The sequence below is a fragment of the Triticum aestivum genome, chromosome 7A, assembly GCF_018294505.1.
Source record: "Triticum aestivum cultivar Chinese Spring chromosome 7A, IWGSC CS RefSeq v2.1, whole genome shotgun sequence".
Taxonomy (NCBI): Eukaryota; Viridiplantae; Streptophyta; class Magnoliopsida; order Poales; family Poaceae; genus Triticum; species Triticum aestivum.
In genome coordinates, this window is record NC_057812.1 from 80813087 (window position 1) to 80822420 (window position 9334).

The 9334-nt window shown below is 42.1% G+C and overlaps 1 pseudogene; it reads left to right on the forward strand.

Moving 5' to 3' along the window:
• The first annotated feature begins 242 nt into the window (after positions 1–242).
• Positions 243–8515, forward strand: LOC123154115 (ABC transporter C family member 10-like; annotated as a pseudogene).
• Positions 8516–9334: the final 819 nt, after the last annotated feature.

A 9334-nucleotide genomic window follows, 5' to 3' on the forward strand; every position in this document is an offset into this window, starting at 1 on the left:
ATGGAAAATAATAAGAAAAGAAAATCCAGCATCATGTTGGTGTATGTGTTCATGTCAATTTTCACACAAGAGGAATATTTTTGTGTCCTCACCAAATAAATCTGGTGCCTAAAATAGAAAGATTTTGAATGTTAAACACAAGTCACAATATTCATGTCTTCTCCACTACGATTTGTTTTCCGTGATTTTTTTCAATTATATTTCAGTGCATACATCGAGGCACATTAAAAAGATCTAAATAAGTCAAGAGAAATGGAGATGACAGTGAATATTGTTTTAGAGGATTGTTTTTTGAAACACCTGTGGAATTCAACATTTTCGCTGCTTTGTCTGGTAGTAACTATTTTCTTGTTCATGATTGGCGCAGGGCTGCAACGAGACCCGATCCAGCCTGGAGTGCAATACATATGGGTTCCCTCACAAGTAAATTCTCTCCTCACTTTCTCTTGTTACTCCCTCCATGTCACAAAAATACATGTCGTTTTGGATACTAGCACGGTCTTCAAGATTTAAATTTTCACCACTAATTTTTACTATGGTGTATATATAACTCAAGAAACTGATTATATCATACATATACTTTTCGAGATCAATCTGAACATTTGATTTGCAAGTTTTTAATCTCAGACAATATATATAGTCAAGGTTTTTAAATTGACTTAAAACACGTCCAGAACGACATGTATTTGTATTTTGTGATATGGAGAGAGTACGTAGCTAAAAACTAAATTAACTTCATGTTAAATCATTTCTTAAACTATAATCATTGTTACCTTTTGACCATGCACAACTGGAATCTGGGAATAATCTCATCTCACTATTGTTGCAACTGCACATCAGGTTCTTGGGTGATGGACTTGTGTGGCAGACCAATATGCTCCAACCAAGATGTGGCATCATGTGCTTTAAAGGAAATATTCAACTCCTCTACCTGCATTAATCACCTAGTGGCGACCGGTGTCGTCGCACTGCTCGTGTTTGTGCTCATGCTCCAGTTGCTAGTCAAAATTCCAAATAGCAGAGTGTCCGCGCGACAGCTCGTCTCGCTCAGCTCACTGCTGCACTTCTCCGCCATGGTGTTCAATGGCTGCCTGGGTTTGGTTTATTTCGGGCTAGGACTGTGGATGCTGGGGACTGGATTCAATCAGGATGCTTCCGTTGTTTACCTTCCACATTGGTGGCTTGTAACATTATCTCAAGGATTGAATCTGGTCCTTGCCAGCTTCGCTTTCAGCACCAGGCCTCTGTTTCTTGGGGCAGCGTTTGTTAGATTTTGGCCGGTCCTGCTGACCATCTGCGCAGCATTCATCTGTTGTTCTTCGGTTGTTAATATTGTTGCAGAGAAGACGATCACCATTAAGGCTTGTTCAGATGTTCTGTCCCTACCAGGTGCAGTTCTCCTCCTCCTTTATGGCATTCGGCACAGCCATGATGAAGAGGGTTATGGAGGAAGTGGAAATGGTTTATACAAGCCCCTGCACACGGAGACAGACATTGAGGTAGCTGACTCTGAAAGTCAGGTAACTCCCTTTGCTAAAGCTGCTTTTTTCAGCAAGATGACATTTTGGTGGTTGAATCCTCTGATGAAGATGGGGTATGAAAAGCCCCTTGAGGACAAAGACATGCCACTTTTAGGCGCCACAGATCGAGCGCGCAACCTGTATGTGATGTTCATGGAGAAGCTCAATGACAAGAAGCAGCCGCCGTCGCACCCCACACCATCATTCTTCTGGACTATTGTTTCTTGCCACAAGCGTGCCATCTTGGTCTCGGGTTTCTTTGCTTTGCTCAAGGTTCTGTCCTTATCCACAGGCCCAATACTTCTTAGGGAATTCATCAATGTATCACTTGGGAAATGCACCTTTAAATATGAAGGATATGTACTTGCTGTGGTAATATTTGTCTGCAAATGCTGTGAATCCTTCTCACAGAGACAGTGGTATTTCCGCACCAGGAGATTAGGACTGCAGGTGAGGTCACTCCTATCAGCAGCAATTTACAAGAAACAACAGAGGCTAACAAATGCAGCAAAAATGAAGCACTCTACTGGAGAAATTATGAACTATGTGACCGTCGATGCCTATCGGATTGGGGAATTCCCATACTGGTTCCACCAAACATGGACAACAATTGTTCAGCTTTGCATTGCCCTGGCAATTCTGTACCATGCGGTCGGTGCTGCAATGGTTTCGTCATTGGTTGCCATCATTATCACCGTACTCTGCAATGCTCCATTGGCCAAACTGCAACACAGATTTCAGAGTAAACTTATGGAAGCACAAGATGAGAGATTGAAGACCATGTCCGAGTCACTAGTTCACATGAAGGTCTTGAAACTTTATGCATAGGAAGCTCACTTCAAGAAGATCATCGAGGGGTTGAGGGAGGTTGAGTACAAGTGGTTGTCAGCATTCCAGCTTAGTAGGGCGTACAACAGCTTCCTGTTCTGGGCATCACCTGTCCTGGTTTCAGCAGTGACCTTTCTAACATGCTATCTTCTGAAAATTCCTCTTGATGCTAGCAATGTGTTCACCTTCGTGACAACTCTACGTCTTGTGCAAGACCCAGTTAGGTCAATACCCAATGTAATTGCAGTTGTGATACAAGCTAAGGTTGCTTTCACCCGGATATCAAAGTTCCTTGATGCACCTGAGCTAAACAGGCAAGTTAGGAAGAAATACTATGTTGGCATTGATTACCCTATAGCGATGAATTTGTGTATCTTCTCTTGGGATGAAAGTACATCAAAACCAACCCTAAAGAATATAAATCTGATAGTCAAAGCTGGAGAAAAGGTAGCAATTTGTGGAGAGGTAGGTTCAGGAAAGTCAACGCTTTTGTCTGCTGCACTCAGAGAGGTCCCCAAAATTGAAGGCACGGTATGTTTCTTTACTAACATCATCTTTTGATGAAAGTTTGCAAAGTTGTTATGAAAATTAGGCTTGGCAATATTTCCAACATGAAGTACATTAATCATTTTTTTCATAACATCCTAACATCAAATTCTTGATCTTTGCATAAACATTTCAGATCAAAATCTCTGGGAAAATAGCATATATTTCTCAGAATGCATGGATCCAAACAGGAACCGTGCAAGACAATATTCTCTTTGGATCGTCGATGGTCAGGGAAAGATACAACAACACACTGGCGAGGTGCTCATTGGTCAAGGACCTTGAAATGTTGCCATATGGGGATTGTACCCAAATTGGGGAGAGAGGAGTAAATCTTAGTGGTGGTCAGAAGCAGCGTGTCCAGCTTGCTCGTGCACTATACCAAAATGCAGACATCTATCTTCTTGATGATCCTTTCAGTGCTGTTGATGCCCATACAGCCACAAGTATATTCAATGTAAGGATCATATTCAACAGATGCAGATTGTATTACTATTTGGTTGTGAACTTCTTTACAAAGCTCTTTGTAACAGGAATATGTCATGAGTGCTCTATCAGACAAGACTGTTCTCTTGGTGACCCACCAAGTGGATTTGTTACCTGCATTTGACTCCATTTTGGTACCTCTATCCACTTCGAAAAAGTCAGCATTTGATGATATTTGTGCCTGTATAATTTATATTTGTATGTAATGAGCTTTATTTATTTGTGGATTCGTCTAAAATTTGCGATGATTTTTTGCAGTTAATGTCAGATGGAGAGGTTATCCAGTGTGCACCTTATCAAGATTTATTGGCAGATTGTGAAGAATTTAAAAACCTTGTCACAGCCCATAAAGATACTACTGGTGCATCGTATCTTAATAACAATATACCACCTCAAAGATCTAAGGAAGTATCAATAAAGGAGACAGACGGTATTCATGGAAGCGGATATACAGAGTCTATGAAGCCATCGCCGGCAGATCAACTGATCAAGAAAGAGGAAAGAGAAAAGGGGGATTCAGGTGTTAAGCCTTATATGCTTTATCTGTGCCAGAACAAAGGCTTCCTGTATTTCTCCTTTTGTGTTATTTTTCACATAATTTTCGTAGCTGGGCAAATATCACAGAATTCATGGATGGCTGCTAATGTCCAGAATCCTCATGTTAGTATGCTGAAGTTAATTTCTGTGTACATTATAATTGGAGTTTGCACAATGTTGTTCATGCTATCAAGATCTTTAGTAGTCGTCGTTCTTGGGATCCAGACATCAAGATCCTTATTTCCCCAATTGCTCAATTCATTGTTCCGTGCACCAATGTCCTTTTTTGATTCTACTCCTGTAGGAAGGGTTCTTAGCCGGGTAAGAATTCTTAAACAAATGGCAAATACAACAAAGTACAATCTGTTTTACACCCAGAGATTTTTTTCCTGATGGATTAACTTGTTCTCTTTTTTCTTTTAATGCAGGTCTCTTCAGATTTGAATATCATTGACCTCGATCTTCCATTTGCCTTCGTGTTTAGCCTTGGTGATACCTTAAATGCATATAGCAATCTAGGGGTATTGGCTGTTGCTACATGGGAAGTTTTATTTGTATCTGTGCCAATGATAGTTTTGGCAATTAGGTTGCAGGTAATTGGTATGACTTTGTTACTTTATGGCTCTCATTTCTGTCATTATTTGATTAGATTTACCAATTGATGTTCTCTGCTGCTATTTTTGTCTGGGGTGAATGAGCCTACAGTTTTGTATTCAAAATTATCATTAACTGAAACCTATTATGTTTGGTCATGTAGAGGTACTATCTAGCCTCGGCCAAGGAGCTGATGCGGATCAATGGTACTACCAAGTCCGCTCTGGTGAATCACTTAGGTGAATCGATTTCAGGGGCTATAACAATAAGGGCCTTTGGGGAAGAAGATCGTTTCTTTGCTAAAAATTTGGATCTTATTGACAAGAATGCCTGTCCATATTTCTGTAATTTTGCCGCAACTGAATGGTTGATTCAACGCCTGGAAATAATGAGCGCCTCCGTGCTTTCTTTTTCTGCCTTTGTCATGGCTCTTCTTCCTCAAGGAACTTTTAGCCCTGGTAAGAAACTGTATGAACACCATGCTGCTTCAATTGGACAAAATTGAGTAGCCAGCTTGTTCTAAGGCCATCGGTGCTTACAACTAATTTGCGATAAGTGTTAGATGCATTGCCATGTAAATGTTGCTACCTTTTCATATCTTTTGTCATGACAGCATACTTATACTCCCTCCACGCCTAAATAGATAACATTTTGGACATGACATGGGTCTCCAACAAATTTATTTGACTGTTACTTTTGTTATGTGCATGTTTGTAGAGAACTACTCCCTCCGTTCCAAAATATTAGTCTTTCTAGAGATTCCAATAGGTGACTACATACGGAGCAAAATGAGTGAATCTACACTCTAAAATATGTCTACATACATCCGTATATTGTAGTCCTTTTGAAATGTCTAAAAAGACTTATATTTCGCAACGGAGGGAGTAGAAAAAAAATATTATGAAAAAAATATTGATAAAGAATATGATAGTACTCAAAGTTAGAAAAGCTTTACTTGCTAGTGAAGTTAGAAATGTTTAAATGAACACTTTTTAGAATGTCTTGTGTTTACGAGAGGTAGTAATGTCCAGGCAGAACACGGTGAATAAAAAACACCATGCGTTTCTCAAGCTACCACTTGCTCTGGTGATTTTATGGATGCGTTTTTATCTTTTATGAAAATGTATTTTAAGTCCTAATGCTTATGTGCCGGAGTCAACTAAATAAGTATTTGATGCTATACCGTTTATGAATAGCACCATTACAAATAGTAGAATTAATTCATTGCTTTCGTACATGCACAGGTTTTGTGGGAATGGTATTGTCCTATGGTCTTTCGCTAAATGTGTCCTTTGTTTGCTCTATTCAAAACCAATGCAACCTTGCGAATCAGATAATATCAGTGGAACGGGTGAACCAGTACATGGACATACAAAGTGAAGCAACGAAAGTTATTGAAGAAAATCGGCCATTGCAAGATTGGCCCCAAGATGGCTATGTGGAACTTAGAGATTTGAAGGTAATCAAATATAAATATTTACATGTACACCTAACAGTACTAACAAATTTAAGCGATTAATTTTCATTCAACAGATCAGGTATAGGAAAGATACTCCCCTTGTACTACATGGAATCACTTGCAAGTTCCAAGCTGGAGATAAGATTGGTATAGTTGGTCGGACAGGAAGTGGCAAGACAACGTTAATTGGTACATTGTTTCGTCTTATTGAACCTGATGAAGGGAAAATAATTATAGACTCTATGGACATCGGTACGATAGGGTTACATGACCTGCGTTCGCGTTTGGGTATCATTCCACAAGATCCAACACTTTTTCATGGTACAGTAAGATACAATCTAGATCCTCTTGGACAATTCTCAGATCAGCAAATATGGGAGGTAAGATTTACCCTGCTATCTATGTTGATTTTTCTCATTTTACCCAATGATCAGATAATATTATGATGAAAAGGTATTAGATCAAAACAACCTGCTATAATGTTTAATCATGTGACAGTCATCTTTAGTACCGTGTCAATTCAACTTAGTTACTTTGACATTCTGTCCGAAAATATAGTGCACATTCGAATTTTTTTAAGTCAAAATTTGTAAGCTTTGACCAAGTTTATACAAAAATTTATCAACATGTAAAATACCAAATCAATGCCATTGGATTCATCACATAATTTATTTTCATCTGGTATATATTAGGTATTGTGTGGTCAAAGTTTGTGAAGCTTGACTTTCATGAATTACCCGCAAAAAAAAAAAGACTTTCATGAAAACCAATGTGCACATTATTATGGGACGGAGTGAGTACCTAACAAATTCAGAAAGTTCAGCAGATTACCAAAGTAGGGCGAATAAACCAAGTTAGCCAATTAGGGGAATCTCAGATGACAAGTTGCCTTTCTCATATAAAAACCAGATTGCCTAGGAATTACTTGACAACTTTTCATTCATCGAAGAAATAAGCACCGAAAGTTGGGTTGAAAACTCAAACATGAGTGATGGCATGGTAGGAGTGTGAAGCCACACCTTCCACCAACTGAGCTAGGCTTAGGGCCTCCTTTCTCATTTTATGGCACGATGTACGTTTCAAAAGGAACCACTAAAGTGGTCACTCCATTTGTTATTACGGTGCAGGTTCTTGGCAAATGTCAACTTCTTGAAGCTGTCCGAGAGAAGGGACATGGATTGGATTCACTTGGTATGAAACTGCTCTTCATCTATAATTGGTTTACGGAGTTCCTCTTTTGAAGCTAATAGACTGGGCAAACAGAAAACTCCGCTCTAATCATTCCAGAAATTCAAATAGGTGTGAAAATGCATCTGCTACTAAATATGTTAAATTGTTAGTGGTCCTCCTAGAGTATTCTTCACCAAAGGAGGAGTATCATGGGCGTGCAGGCTAGTACTTCAAATATACCAACGGGCTCTTAGCAAAAACAAAATCATGTTCAATGTGTATGTGTTGAATGTGGTGTCTCTAGAAATTGTGCCCAGACCTGCCTATGGACATAGTTATATATCCTTTCGCCAGCGTGATGTTTGGAACTATCTTATTCATGGTACTGATCAAGATCCTATCATAATAGTTGTGGAAGACGGGTCGAACTGGAGCATGGGCCAAAGGCAGCTCTTCTGTCTGGGACGCGCACTTTTGAGAAGATGCCGCATCTTAGTTCTTGATGAAGCGACGGCCTCTATAGACAACGCAACAGATGTTGTCCTTCAGAAAACGATCCGAACAAAGTTCAAATATTGCACCGTTATTACAGTTGCACACCATATACCAACAGTTATGGACTGTGATATGATACTTGCATTGAGAGATGGTATGTTTCTCTTACCGGCAACTTATTAGAAATATAGTTATTTCTTATAGTTCAACCCATCGTCTTATTGACAACACCAATTTATATGGAATTTATGAATTATAGTTGATACCACATACAGAGTATATTGTAGATCTTTCCCGTACTAATGATGTGTGTACGAACACTTCAGGGAGAGTAGCAGAGTATGACAAACCTGTAAAGCTCATGGAGACTGAAGGATCTCTCTTTCGTGAGCTGGTCAAGGAGTATCGGTCACACACATCAAACACAAATATTTAGAAGAGACTGTCGATTTTGATTGTTTACTTGCTGCAGCTTTCCAAGAGAGAGAAAATAAATCAGCTTTTATTATACGCTTTCCAAAAGAGATACGACGTGAAGCTATATTCCTCGGAGGAGTTCATCAATTTGGTACCCTAGGAAAAACAGTACCATCTGTATTATTTCGAAGTTTCTTTTGCTATTTATTGCTACCGGAAATTCTGTGCAATACATTGTGAGCTGTCATAGTTAACTGATGAAGTTGAAGAGAGTAAATCCCCGGAGATTTCCTTGCTCCAAAAGTCAGATACAGTATAAAAGGCTAAGCAGGAGGGACCCTGCTGACCGTACTGATTAGCAAGGCTAAATGAGAGCTCATAATATGTTCATTGATTGGTGCACGCAACCATCTTTTATTATGAAGCGTCAAGTCTTATAGAAAATAAAATAAACATGTCAGTCGGGGCTAAGGGCATCTCCAGGCGCGCCCCCAGGAAGGCCTCCCCAGGCGTTTTTTTTGCGCCGGCGCCGAAAAATCGGCCCAGTCGCGCCCTCAGGAGCCCGATTTTCGCCGGCTTGGGCCGAAAACAGCGCTGGCGGACCCAGGCCGAACCCGGCGCGCTGGGGGGCGCCCGGGGGCACCGGGGCGAACTGTTTTGGCGCGAAACAGCCGCGGGCCCGCCGCGTCAGCGACTCTACCCTCTTCTCGCCCCTTCGTCGTCCTCATCGCCTCGTTTCCCGCGGCGAATCAATGCCAAAGCTGCCGCGCTGCCGCGCCGGTCAGCCTGCGCCATTGATGCCTCACGGGCGGCGCAGTGAAGGCCGGATGACGCGCGTCCCTCGCCCTCCCTCGCTCGCCACGCGTACTCACGGCGGCTCGCGCACGGGCGGCGCCTCGGCCTATATAAGACGCGCCCCAACGCACTCGGCGACTCGTACTCTCTCGCCGTCGTTGTTCCTCCCTCTCCTCTCTCTCGCCGTCGTCGTTCCTCCCTCTCCTCTCTCTCGCCGTCTCCAGCACCCATGGCCGAGCGCTTCCCAGGCGACGGCGCGGCGGCGAACGGCTTCGGCCGCCGCCATCTTCACGAGAGCGAGGCTCGCCTCCTTTTCGAGGCCGAGTACCCGGTCCCGCCGGACATGCGGGTACCCGGGACGTGGAGGATCAGCGCCGGCGGCGTGCCGGTGCCCCAGATACCACCGGCGCGGCGCGGCATGCGGAGATCGCACGCATCCGCTCGTCCCTGCCGCGTGCGGCGAGGGAGGGGCCACGGTACGTCCCCG